Source organism: Mesoplodon bidens (assembly GCF_964165515.1).
Source record: "Mesoplodon bidens genome assembly, chromosome: 5".
Taxonomy (NCBI): Eukaryota; Metazoa; Chordata; class Mammalia; order Artiodactyla; family Ziphiidae; genus Mesoplodon; species Mesoplodon bidens.
In genome coordinates, this window is record NC_138161.1 from 86,244,829 (window position 1) to 86,259,890 (window position 15,062).

Genomic DNA, 15,062 nt, shown 5'->3' on the forward strand with positions numbered 1-15,062 from the left:
TTTTCTAAAAAGGATCTTGTGTGTATCATTAATGTCATTCAGTTTCTTTATAGAAGAGGAATACCATTGACTACTACAGAAGGATGATGCAGCCCAGGCAGAATTCAACACGCAGTACAGTTTTTACAATGTGTACTCACTCCGCTCCTTTTTGTAAATATTTTGTCCTATCTATTCTTGTTTCACAGCCACCTACAGTAGCTGGTCTGTCTACACTTTTTCCATTATTTGTTAATGGCTATTACGCAGATGAAATGTTTCAGAGTGATCAAATAGTTGAATCTCACCTATAGGCGGGCCTTTGACCTCAGCCAAGCACTCCCTACAACTCAAGGTATGACCGCTTCCAAGCAAAGCCATGATGGAGCCGTGTCCAGACAAAAAGTTTCACAAATGGCCAGCCTTCAAGTTGTTCCCAAATTCCAAAGGCTTAACGACCCACAGAATAGTACCCGATGACTGCTACTTCCGTATGGTTGGTTGTGTTTATTCGGTTAGGATATTCGATAGACTTGAATCTTGTGGTATAAGATACTGTACAAGAGAAGAGATGCCAGCTCCTGAGCTGAGCCAGCTTCCTTTTTTGAACAGATACTTGCTCAGACCTTACTCTGTACAAACGGTTCATGTTGCCTCAGGCTCATGATACCACACTGGGCCATTTTACAAGCTAGAGATCACAAACTAACCACACATAGGCAACAGTCAGTGACGCTGAGCACAGTATTTCTGCATCTAGCATCATTCATTCAATGAATATTTGTTGATCACCAATCACATGCAAGGCGCTGAGTTGAATGTGGGGGACAGAGTGATGACCAAAACAAGCACAGTCCCTGTCTTCACTGATGTCTTAGCCAGAAAGAAAGGCAGAAAGGAGCCAATACCTACCAGATAATTAATCATAATTGTGATAAGTAGACGGAAAGATGTTGAGAAAGCTTTAAACCAACATATCTAACCGAGGCTGGGGTCTCAGGCAGGAAGTGACAATTAATGTAAGATGTAAATAGGAATTAGGTAGGAATTAGCCAAACACATATGGGGTGTGTGTGTGTGTGTGTGTGTGTGTGTATGAAAAACAGAGATGGAGGAGACACGAGAGGAAAGGAGAAGTCTAGTATTTCAAGCAGAGGTAAGAAGACCTTGAGGAGGAAAGGAGTTTGGGGTGTTGAAGCCAGTACGTTTGGAGTGTAGCCAATGGGGGAGAGAGTGACAAGGCCCAGACCCTGCTGAAGACGGTGGCCTTCACATACCTCTGCAATTAGAGAAAGCACTGCGAGTAAAGCAAAGCAGACACAGACTAACATGTCTGAGCAGCAAGGATACGATGATAAATTAAAGGTCTCATTTTCAGATTTCCTCTTCCCTCAAAAAAAAAAAATGCTACCTGATTCTAGGGAACAAATTTAGAAGGCAGGCACATATGATAATACAACCACTAAAATCATATCATCCTAAATTTCTTCTTCTCAATTTTCATGGCCTTTTTCTTACAGGGTCTTCAAAAGCTCTTCACATGGCAGATGGCAAACAAACATAAATGCACACACAGTTAAGTGTGTGCCAGGCAGTGAGCTAGGCACTTTTTAAATACATTTTTTAATTTTAATCCCCACAAAATTTTCAGATAAATCCCCCATTTTTCAACTGAGAAAACAGAAAGTAGGTAAATTGTGCAATATCAGAGAACTATCAAGAGGCTTGAATCTTGGTCTATCTGTCTCCAAAGTCTACACAGCTTCCACAGTAAAGACACAGGCCTTTTTCCACATTGATCCACCCACCAGTCAAACTGGAGTCATCACTTTAAACTCTTGGTATGAAAAAATACGGTGATGGTTTTATGGAGGTTGCCAAAGACTAACACATTGAAATGTGAAGAATTCAAATTTAGATATGTTTTTTTCAGGCAAGCAAACACCTTCCTCTCCTTTTATTTTAACTGAAAGGGTTTCTTTGTCATATACACTGTTCCATGAATATCGCTCCCCATCCTGACCTCCACCCCCAAACTATTGAACTTTACCCTCTAGCTTGCCTTCAACATGACAATTTGGATTCTTTAAGGACTACTAGAGTGCGTCTCAGTGGAAGGGAAGATCCTTTATCTTCAGGAGGATGGTTCTAAGGTGTGTACCAATCTGGCCCCTTCCATGCTCTCTCTTCACTGCTGTGCCTCTTTCTTACCTGCTCTCAGCCCACTGCTCACGCCCTCCCCCTTCACCACTGCTTCTCCCGTCCTCCTCCAGCCCCTTCCCACTTTCTTTTCTTCTCATCTTTTTAATCACTTTGTCCACACCTCTCAGGTTTATATAAATAAACTGGCCTTCCATAGACATCACCGGCTGTTTTCCTTCCACCAGTTACAGCATAGGGCCCTTCAGCGTTTCTCTGTTGTGCTTGTCGAGGCTGGTTGATGATAGGGCTTCTGTGCACCACAGAGGTGGATGATTCTTGTTCCTCAGAAAGGAGAGGAAGGAAGATGAGCTGTTTCTGAGACATGTGCAGGAAGCCTGTACTTTCCAGGAGGCTGCTCTGTGGAAGATGAAGGCGTGTATTTGTGTGCATGTGTTTTTTACTGCTGTGCCTGCAAAATATCAAGGACAAGTAACTAGAAGGACTGCATCTTCTGGGTATTTAAGAATTCATGTGACTGGGATGGGGGTGGGGGAGAGGGAGAGATATTGTTTGTTATTTGGTGGTTTTCATTGTTTTGCTTTTTGCTTTGTTTTTGTTTTGCTTTTGCTATCCTCATTAACAACACATAGTACAACTTCTTAAAAGGTTTTTCTGTACTTCACAAGTTAACCCCCTCAAAAAAAAATACACATTTCTATTATAACCAGGAAAAGCAATAAAATTTGATGAAAATAAGTAAATCCTCCGCCCCCCCAAAGAATCATTACTTTAGGGTGGCAGAAAATATCAGTTAAAAAAAAAAGTTGAAAACTTAAAGCTGAGCACTAATTTACTCATGTGTTGGTTGTTCGTGGTTATTAGCAAATTTATGACTTTCTGCTATATATCAAGACATGTTATGTTGGGTGTTATAAACAATTCTGAAACAGTGTCAAGACTGGCCATTAAAAAAATTTTTTTTAACCCTGAAAATTGTTCACAATGTCTGGAATACAATTTGTCTCTTCCAAAAATTTGTTGATAAATATGTTAAATTATCCCAATGGCAAGTTAATTTATATATAATATTATATATCACATTACATAATTTATATATTATATCATGTAATTTATATATAATATCATATATATCATCAATATCTTTTACTGTTATTTTGGACATTTCCCTAAGTAAGGCGATCTCTGATCTCTACCAAATTGTTGCAATGAAGGCTGCAATGTGACATGTAAGTTTTTTATCTAAATTTATATAGCGAAGGCAGGTTTCATTCTTAACTAAGTAAAAGTCAATCACTCTAATACCATATCTTAAAGATCTACCTCAACTGTGATTCCTGTGAAGTATTAATTGTTTTTGTTTGCTTATTCTTTTTGTTACTTTTTGGGGGTTGGGGGGAAGGAGAAAATTTTTTTTTAAATTTTTTAACCATTTTAGGGGGAGAAGAAATTTTAAGCACAGTTCTTGAGATCACATTCTGAATAGGGAATTTATTGACTAAAGTGAATATGCTCTCTCACTGGAAATTCAACCTTAATACTTCATACATACATGTCAAGTGCTTCATTACATTTTCAGTCATTGTAAAGTAGAAGTTTCTCTTACCTCCACCACTATTTTATTCCAAAAGGGAAGAAAAGAAAAACCTTAAGAATCGAAAGTCCAAATCTCACAGCCTGGGCTTCTCCCATTGGTAAGGGCTGCCTACAAAGGAAGCTCTCATGAAGAAACTAAGATGCACTGGGGAGTTTTAATCACCAGTGTCATTCACCACCGGGAGGAGCACTGCAGAACTCTCTCATAGAAGAGTTTACCCCATCTGCTAACAAGATGAAGTCATTCATCGAGAACTCAGTACTGGTTGCCTTCTTGGCAGTTCCTATTACTAAAAAAGCATTAGCTGAAATGAAAAGAGGAATTCCCATTAATCTACTCTGAGAAGACTCTTGATTTCTTATTCCTGGAGAAGCACAATGTTATATTTTACATGTTTTAGCCCTTGATATCCAAAACATTTAAATTGATAGGCCTTTTAAATCTATAGCCATGAACGGGGGACTCGCCAATATTTCTAATGGAAGTCTCCAAAAGTATACTACAATACATATATCGACTTCTTGTTTCAGTGAGTATCAAGATTAATTGTCCCTGTAAAAGTAAATAAATATTGACAGAGGTTTCACTTTGGTCCATATTTTCCACTCAGGTCAATAAATCTTTGTATTCACCTCAATTGAAGTCAATATCAAATGATTATTAATTCATGGTATACTCAACTAGCAGCCAAAACTACAACTTAACATATAGAAACATAGTTCCGCACACCAATTTATATTCAAAATAAATACATCGAGTGAAAAATCACTGAATTGTTTCATACATTTAATGGAAATAAAAGGACAACCTATGGTCACCAGGAATGTGAAAGAATCTGTTGTTATTCTATTCTGTTTGGATTTGTCTAATACACAAAAAGTGATTCCTTTTATCTTACAATTTGACATTCTGCTTCTTTGCTTATAAATCTCATTCCTGCTTCCACTTAACTGGTGAGGTTTGCATATAGATAAATATTTATATAATAAAAAATAAAAGGAAGAATAAGAAAGGAAGGAGAAAAAGAAAATTTTTAAAGGAAAGGAAAAAGAGAGAAGGAAGAAAGAAAGAGGAAATAGAGCTGAAGGAGGAGGTGAAAGAAGAAATTGGTGAGAAGAATTGAGATATATAATAAAATAAGAAAGGAGAAGAAGGTAATAGAATCATGGAGAAAAAATTTAAAATATCACTACTGATTAGCTGTGTATTTTCATAAATTTCAACAAAAAGAAATTTATTTCTTTCCAATATTCTTCTCCATTTATAAAGATGTTTCTACCCAACTCAAATGTCTTAAACATCATAAATATTCTAGTTTTTCATTCAAGATGTAATATGCAAAAAGCTATTAACTTATATAAATAACTCAAAGAAAATTTAGAGCAAATATTTTTTACACAGTAAATTTAGGACAAGTTCTTTAAAGTTTTCAGGGATTAAGTCATCGCAGCTAATTATGGGAAAAATAATTAAATGTCACTAGCAGGCGGATGGTTCATCGGAAATTATGGCACTTTTTATTTCCTATGAAGGCACACTAACATTTGAAGACAAGCTGCTTGAAAGAAATTGCTCATCAACACTGGAAATTGGCAAGCATATCAAAAGAGTTATTGATCTTTACAGTGTTCGAACCCAGATATATTTGTAGTAAAGCAAGCACCAACTAAGACTGAAAACATAAGCTAGTTGATATTACCCAGGGAGGGCTTTACCCATTAACTGGGCTTTAAGTCCACATTACTGAAGCACTGCATTTCTGATCTTCATTGCTGCTCTTTTAAGTCAAAGCAAGGTTTAAAAATCTGTCTTTGCCTTCAAATTTTGATATTAGCCAAAACTTTCTGATTAGTGTTTATATTAACTAAGTACTTTATATTCAATAAAGTATTTTTAAGGTAAATTTACCTTAGACATTGTATATTTTCTAAGAATTATGAGCCATTCATTAGCTGAATTTTACCAACCAAAAAGAAGTGATGGTAATGTAGAGAAGAGGGTTATAATACAATATTTCTAGATGTCTATGACACTTCTTGGAATCAGTAGGAGGATTTTGCAGGTGAAAGAAAACTTGGAGATCATCTCAACCAACATCTTCACTTTAATAAGAGGGAAACCAGGACTTCCCTGGTGGCACGATGGTTAAGAATCTGTCTGCCAATGCAGGGGACATGGGTTTGAGCCCTGGTCCAGGAAGATCCCACATGCTGTGGAGCAACTCAGCCCGTGCGCCACAACTACTGAGCCTGCGCTCTAGAGTCCATGAGCCACAACTACGGAGCCCGCATGCCACAACTATTGAAACCTGTGCACCTAGAGCCTGTGCTCCACAACAAGAGAAGCCACTGCAATGAGAAGCCCGCACACTGCAACGAAGAGCAGCCCCCGAACGCCACAACTAGAAAAAGCCTGCATGCAGCAACAAAGACCCAATGTAGCCAAAAATAAATTAGTTAATTACTTTAAATAAATAAAAATAAAAAGAGGGAAACCAGAACTTCCCTGGTGGTCCAGTGGTTAAGACTGCGTTTCCAATGCAGGGGGCGTGGGTTTGACCCCTAGTTGGGAATAAGGTCCCACATGTCATGTGGCATGGCCAAAAGATTAAATAATAATAATAATAAAATTTTTAAATAAATAAATAAATAAAAAGAGGGAAACCAAAGCAAGAATATTGTTTTGGTTATAATACTCAGCATATTAGTAGTAGAGACAAAATAAGAATCCAGTCCTTCTAGTTTACTAAAAAGGCCATGTAAACAGATCCATTTCCTTATTTTTTCAGAACCTTCCAAAAGACAATTTGGCAATGAAATACACAATATTACAACTATATAATTTTCCACTAATATTCCCGTACAGAGATGACTTTGAAATATGTACGATTTTCAATGAAGCATATGTTCAATTCTTTCTCCAAATGTATATACTGTCCCAGAGGCACAGTTTGATGTGGTTTTAAGTGTGGAAATATGAAGAACTTAGGAATACAAAATGATAAACTCTCCCTTTGTTTTTTAATTATTCTTTAAAAGCAAACAAACCAACCAACAAACATAAACAAGATGATATTGAGCTGAAGGTTGAAAGCACTTCTCTAAGATTCCTAATTTGTCTTAAATAATATCAAAAGTTAACCAAGGAAAGGAGGGCAGTTAATGATAAAGCTGCATGTGCAAAAGCACTGAAACAAGACAGGTCACAATATATTCCAGAAATTATCAATTCTTCAGCTTAAACATGAAGTGTCAATGAGAGAAAAGTGAGTGCTGAGGTCAGAAATGACAAAGCAGGGGCCAGACCTTTTCAAGGGGCTGGAGTTTGTTCTATAGCTTCCTGGTAAGCCACCGAAGGATCAATATGATCTGAATCTTCTTTAAAAAAGATCATTTGACATCAGTGCTAAGGGTATGTGGAAGAAAATGATCCTGGATACATAAAGATCTGTTGAAAAACCTTTGATCAACCAGGAGAGAAAAGAGAACACCTGGGAAACTAACAGATTTGGGTTATAAAGAAGAAAAAAGTTATCTCCTGAAATTTAGGCTTGGAGTAGAGGATGAGAAATAGGCTTATGAGGTCATATATGAATTCAGTCTGGAATTCCCACATTGCAGAAACAAATGCAAAACTGCTCTGAAGCAGCATAATCTAAGTGTAGGCTCTACAAGATTCCCTCAGATAAAGGCTTGTGAAAATGAGCTCATAGCCCCAAATTACAAACCATACAAAGAAATATTCCTTCAGAAGAGAAAATAAGCAGACACAAGGAACTTCAGGATTAGACATAATTAGACATATCCATAGAATAATTTGAGACTATAAAATAAATTTATTCATTAAAAATGTAAAATAAGAATCTAAACTCAAAAGAAAGAAACAAGATATTATTTTTTTCATGACAGATTTTTTAAAGAAGCAAACAGAATTTCTTGATTTTGAAAATACAGTTACTGTAAGGAAAACATCAATAAATGAGCTAAACAGCAGACTGGAAACAAGTGAAGAGAGTAGAATGAAATGCAATGCAATATAGACCTCAGGAAATCCCCCCAAATGAATCATGAGTTGAAGAGAAAAATATAAAAGAAAAGCTAAGAGATATCAGGGATATAATAAAATGGTCTAACATAGGACTAGGACTTCTAAAATGGGTTAAAAGATATTGGAAGAGATGATGGCTAAGAATTTTCCAGAATTCATAAAAGACATGAATTGTCAGATTCAAGAATCACTAGAAGGCCCAAGTAGAAAAAGTCAAAATAATTCCAGATCTAAACACATTGTAGTAAAACTATGGAGCACCATAAACACAAAACATATAAAGACAAAGAGGAGTTATTAGGGAGAAGTCAAAAAGCAAAGTACTATAGAGGAACTACAAAAACCTGACAGCAAAATCCTCAACAACAGCTTTAAAAAATGGAATAATACAGTCAGTGACCTGAGAGGGAATAACTGTTTATCTTGAATTTTATGGTCCAAAAATCTATTATTTAGAAATGAGAGTAAAATATAGACATTTTCAGACAAAGGCAAAGGGAATTTACTCCTCACAGAACATTGCTAAAAGAATACTAAAAAATATACTTCAAGAAAACTTATACTGAAACCCGGAGGAAGGAATAGAACACAAGAAGCAATACTGAGAAAATAAATTGGCAAATAACATGTAGAAATCTAAGTCATCACTAACTGCATCAGTAAAAATGACTCATAAGTACAAGGTGAAGCTAAAATCCTGGGCAGCAATTAGCACATAAACTGGAAGGCAGAGACAATCCAAGTTAACGTGTTCCACAGTTCTCATACATTTCAGAAAGGGGGTCAATATTACTTAATGTGAGACTTTATTAAATAACCACATTAAATATTTATTAATGACTATTAAAAGAATATAGGTAAAACACAGTAGAAGGAAAAAGAAAAAGAAACTTCAACAGGGAGCAAGAAAGAAAGAAAAAAAGAAGTAGAGGGGGGAAAAAAGAAACAAACTAAAAGCAGGGCAAATACAAAACAGAAAATAACATTTATCTTATTTAAATCCAAGCAGATCCCTAATCACAATAGATATAAATGGACTAAAAGAAAGTGAAAGATAAATTTTATTTAAGTAAAAAAAATCCAGAAAAAAAAAAAAAAACACTCAGAAACTCCGGAAATAAGTGGATGAAAAAAGACATGACCCAAAAGGAAGCCAAAGTGGCTATACTAATATGGAACCAAGTAGACTTCAATGAAAAAAAATTATTCCCTAATTATTACAAAAGGACAAAAGGAAAACTTTACCCAGAAAATTCTGTATTCTGAATTTGTAGATATGTAATATCTTAACCTCAAAAACCATGAAGCAAAAATTCATAGAATTACAAGAAATAAATTGACAAGTTCACAATTTAATGACAAATTTCAGCACACCTCTCTTAGTAACTAATAAAGAAGAGACCAAATTTGTAGGAACACATAAGATTTGAACAACATAATTAACAAGTTTGATCTAATGAACGTATATAGAGTCTGCATCCAAAAATTATTTTTCCAGCTCATATGAAGTATTTATAAAATTTGCCACATTTAACCATGAAAATCACAGCACAATAAAAAATCAGTAACAAAAGTATAGCCAAAGTCTTAGGTTTAGAAATTTTAAAGCATATTAAATAATATGTGGATCAAAAGGAAATCATGATAGAAATTATAAAATATTTTAAACTAAATAATATTGAGAACATTATATATCAAAACTTTTAGAAATCAGGTAAACCAATATTAGAGGAAATTTAGAGACTTAAATGTTTATATTACAAATGAAGCAAAATGTAAACCAATATATAAGGAGTCGGATCAAAAATTTAGAAAAAGACCAGCAAAATACACAAAATTTTTTAAAGAAAAAGGAAAACACCTATAAAAACTAATAAAGCAAACAAAATTTTGGCATTTTGATTAATAAAATCAAAGAGACGTAAGTGAAACTACTAGTAATTTAAAGGGAAACAGAGAAACACAAGAGATTTTAAATGCTTAAGCAAATGCTATGAACAAATTTATTCCAATAAGTTTGAAAACCTAGACAAAAGAATACTTTCCTAGAAAGAGAAAACTTACTAAAGTTGACTCAGGAAGAAAGAACAGATCTGAATACAACTATTAAAAACCTGAATGTATGTATGCAATTGGATTAAATACAATTTGTAACTAGTTCCCAAAATACTTCAACCTAATATTAAACAAGATTTCTTAACAAACCACCAAGTAACCAGTAATCCCATCTTACAGAAACCATTCCAGAGAACAGATGGAGAAAGTGGCAAATCAAATCATTTTAAGTAAAAATATAGTGGGATATTTTATGAAGCTTGACAAACTAAAATCCTAAAATACAACTGGAGGAATAAATGACTAAGGACATTGTGAGGAAGGTGAAGGGAAGATTTGCCTTACTGATATCAAGACTTACTATAAAGCTGTGGCAATTATAAAAATTAGTGCTAGTGGCATCAGGATAAAGAAAGAGACCAAATGATCAGAACAGAGATCCTGGAACAGATCCATATGTTTGTGGAAACCTGGTGTAGGACAGAGTTGGCATTAAAAATGAGTGGAGGAGGTGACTGGTTCAAGATGGCGGAGTAAAAGGATGTGCACTCACTCCCTATTGTGAGAGCACCAAAATCACAACTAATTGTTGAACAATAATTAATAGGAAGACACTGGAACTCACCAGAAAAGATACCCCACATTCAAAGACAAAGGAGAAGCCACAGTGAGACAGTACAAGGGGCTCAACCACAATAAAATCAAATCCCATAACGGCTGAGTGGGTGACTCACAAACTGGAGAACAAGTATACCACAGGAGTCCACCCACTGGAGCGAAGGTTCTGAGCCCAAGTGGGGCTTCCCAACGTGGGGGTCTGGCAATGGGAGGAGGAATTCCTAGAGAATTAGACTTTGAAGACTAGCGGGATTTGACTGCAGGGCTTCGACAGGTCTGCGTGAAACAAAGACTTTGCTCTTGCAGGGCACACACAAAGTAGTGTGCACATCAGGACCCAGTGGGAAGGAGCAGTGACCCCATAGGAGACTGAACTAGACCTACCTGTTAGTGTTGGAGGGTCTCCTGCAGAGGTGGGGACAAGGACACTGGCAGCAGAAGTTCTGGAGGGTACTCCCTGGAGTGAGCCCCCCTGGAGTCTGCCATTAGCCCCACCAAAAGGCCTGTAGGCTCCAAGGCTTGGTTGACTCAGACTAAACAACAAACAGGGAGGGAACTCAGCCTCACCCATCAGCAGACAAGAGTATTAAAGTATTACCAAGCTTTGCCCACCAGAGCAACACCTAACAATACCCAAGACCAGTCCCTCCCATCAGGATGCCTGCACAAGCCTCTTAGAAAGCCTCATCCACCAGAGGGCACACAGCAGAAGCAAGAACTACAATCCTGCAGCCTGTGGAACGAAAACCACATTCACAGAAAGATAGACAAAATGAAAAGGCAGAGGACTATGTACCAGATGAAGGAACAAAATAAAACCCCAGAAAACAACTAAATGAAGTGGACATAGGCAACCTTCCAGAAAAAGAATTCAGAATAATGATAGTGAAGATGATCCAGGACCTCGGGAAGAGAATGGAGGCAAAGATCGAAAAAATGCAAGAAATGCTTAACGAACACCTAGAAGAATTAAAGAACAAACAAACAGAGATGAACAATACATACTGAAATGAAAAATACACTAGAAGGAATCAATAGCAGAATAACTGAGGCAGAAGAAAGGATAAGTGACCTGGAAGACAGAATGGTGGAATTCACTACCGTGGAACAGAATAAAGAAAAAAAGAATGAAAAGAAATGAAGACAGCCTAAGAGACCTCTGGGACAACATTAAACACAAAACATTCACATTATAGGGGTGCCAGAAGAGAAGAGAGAGAGAAAAGACCCAAGAAAATATATGAAGAGATTATAGTTGAAAACTTCCCTAACATGGGAAAGAAAATAACCACCCAAGTCCAGGAAGCACAGAGTGTCCCAGGCAGGATAAATCCAAGGAGAAACATGTCAAGACACATAGTAATCAAATTGACAAAAATTAAAGACAAAGAAAAATTATTAAAAGCAACAAGGGAAAAATGACAAATAACATACAAGGGAACTCCCATAAGGTTAACAGCTGATTTCTCAGCAGAAACTCTACAAGCCAGAAGGGAGTGGCATGAGTATTTAAAGTGATGAAAGGGAAGAACCTACAACCAAGATTACTCTTCCCAGCAAGGATCTCATTCAGATTCGATGGAGAAATCAAAAGCTTTAGAGACAAGAAAAGCTAAGAGAATTCAGCACCACCAAACCAGCTCTAAAATAAATGCTGAAAGAACTTCTCTAAATGGGAAACACAAGACAAGAAAAGGACCTACAAAAAGGACCTACACCTAAAACAATTAAGAAAATGGTAATAGGAACATACATATCGATAATTACCTTAAATGTGAATGGATTAAATGCTCCAAGCAAAAGACACAGGCTTGCTGAATAGATACAAAAACAAGACCCATATATACACTGTCTACAAGAGACCCACTTCTGACCTAGGGACATATACAGACTGAAAGTGAGGGGATGGAAAAAGATATTCTATGCAAATGGAAATCAAAAGAAAGCTGGAGTAGCAGTACTCATATCAGATAAAATAGACTTTAAAATAAAGAATGTTACAAGAGACAAGGAAGGACACTACATAATGATCAACGGATCAATCCAAGAAGAAGATATAGCAATTATAAATATATATGCACCTAACATAGGAGCACCACAACACATTAGGCAAATGTTAACAGCTATAAAAGAGGAAATCAACAGTAACACAATAATAGTGGGGGATATCAACACCTCACTTAACACAAATGGACAGATCATGCACACAGAAAATTCATAAGGAAACACAAGCTTTAAATGACACAATAGACCAGATACATTTAATTGATATTTATAGGACATTCCATCCAAAAACAGCAGATTACACTTTCTTCTCAAGTGCACATGGAACATTCTCCAGGATAGATCACATCTGGGGTCACAAATCAAGCCTTGGTAAATTTAAGAAAATTGAAATCATATCAAGCATCGTTTCTGACCACAATGCTATGAGATTAGAAATCAATTACAGGGGAAAAAAAAGTAAAAAACACAAACACACGGATGCTAAACAATATGTTACTAAATAACCAAGAGATCACTGAAGAAATCAAAGAGGAAATCAAAAAATACCTAGAGGCAAATGACAATGAAAACACGTTGATCCAAAACCTATGGGATGCAGCAAAAGCAGTTCTAAGAGGGAAGTTTATAGCAATACAATCCTACCCAAGAAACAAGAAAAATCTCAAATAAACAATCTAACCTTACACCTAAAGGAACTAGAGAAAGAAGAACAAACAAAACCCAAAGTTTACAGAAGGAAAGAAATCATAAAGATCACAGCAGAAATAAATGAAATAGAAACAAAGAAAACAATAGCGAACATCAATAAAACTAAAAGCTGGTTCTCTGAGAAGATAAATAAAATTGATAAACCTTTAGCAAGACTCATCAAGAAAAAGAGGGAGAGGACTCAAATCAATAAAATAAGAAGTGAAGAAGGAGAAGTTACAACGGACACCACAGAAATAAAAAGCATCATAAGAGACTACTACAAGCAACCCTATGCCAATAACGTGGACAACCTGGAAGAAATCGACAAATTCTTAGAAAGGTATAACCTTTCAAGACTGAACAAGGAAGAAACAGAAAATATGAACAGACCAATCACAAGTAATAAAATTGAAACTGTGATTAAAAATCTTTCAAAAGTCCCAAAGATGGCTTCATAGGTGAATTCTATCAAACATTTAGAGAAGAGCTAACACCCATCTTTCTCAAACTCTTCCCAAAAATTGCCGAGGAAGGAACACTCCCAAACTCATTCTACAAGGCCACCATCACCCTGATACCAAAACCAGACAAAGATATTACAAAAAAAGAAAATTACCGACCAATATCACTGAAGAATATAGATGAAAAATCCTCAACAAAATACTAGCAAACAGAATCCAGCAACACATTAAAAGGATCATACACCATGATCAAGTGGGTTTTATCCCAGGGATGCAAGGATTCTTCACTGTATGCAAATCAATCAATGTGATACACCATAGTAAAAAACTGAAGAATAAAAACCATATGATCATCTCAATAGATGCAGAAAAAGCTTTTGACAAGTTCAACACCCATTTATGATAAAAATTCTGCAGAAAGTGGGCATAGAGGGAACTTACCTCAACATAATAAAGGCCATATATGACAAACCCACAGCAATCATCATTCTCAATGGTAAAAAACTGAAAGTGTTTCCTCTAAGATCAGGAACAAGACAAGAGTGTCCACTCTTGCCACTATTATTCAACATATTTTTGGAAGTCCCAGCCACGGCAATCAGAGAAGAAAAAGAAATAAAAGAAATACAAATTGGAAAAGAAGAAGTAAAACTGTCACTGTTTGCAAATGACATGATACTATATATAGAGAATCCTAAAGATGCCACCAGAAAACTACTAGAGCTAATCAATGAATCTGCTAAAGTTGCAGGATACAAAATTAATGCACAGAAATCTCTTGCATTCCTATACACTAACAATGAAAGATCAGAAAGATCAGAAAGAGAAATTAAGGAAACACTCCCATTCACCATTGCAATAAAAAGAATAAAATAGCCAGGAATAAACCTACCTAAGGAGGTAAAAGACCTGTATGCAGAAAACTGTAAGACACTGATGAAAGAAATCAAAGATGACAAAAACAGATGGAGAGATATACCATGTTCTTGGATTAGAAGAATCAAATTGTGAAAATGACTGTTCTACCCAAAGCAACCCTCAGATTGAATGCAATCTCCATCAAATTACCAATGGCATTTTTTACAGAACTAGGACAAAAAAATCTTTTAAAAAAATCTTCAAAAAAAATCTTTAAAAACTAGAACAAAAAATCTTTTAAAAAATGTTAAAAATTTGTAAGGAGATGCAAAAGACCCTGAATAGCCAAAGCAATCCTGAGGGGAAAAAAACGGATCTGGAGGAATCAGATTCCCAGACTTCAGACTATACTACAAAGCTACAGTAATCAAGACAATATGGTACTGGCACAAAAACAGAAATATAGATGAATGGTACAGGATAGAAAGTCCAGAGATAAACCCACTCGCCTATGTCAACTAACCTATGACAAAGGAGGCAAGGATTTACAATGGAGAAAAGACAGCCTCTTTCTCTGCTGAGAAAACTGG

The 15,062-nt window shown here is 36.0% G+C and overlaps 1 protein-coding gene across 1 annotated transcript in view; it reads right to left on the minus strand.

The window, feature by feature from the left end:
- LOC308617944 (histone-lysine N-methyltransferase MECOM-like) overlaps positions 1 to 15,062 on the minus strand; it is a gene marked incomplete at its 3' end in the record, with an annotated part of 297,664 nt that overhangs the window by 109,298 nt on the left and 173,304 nt on the right. The window lies entirely within an intron of this gene.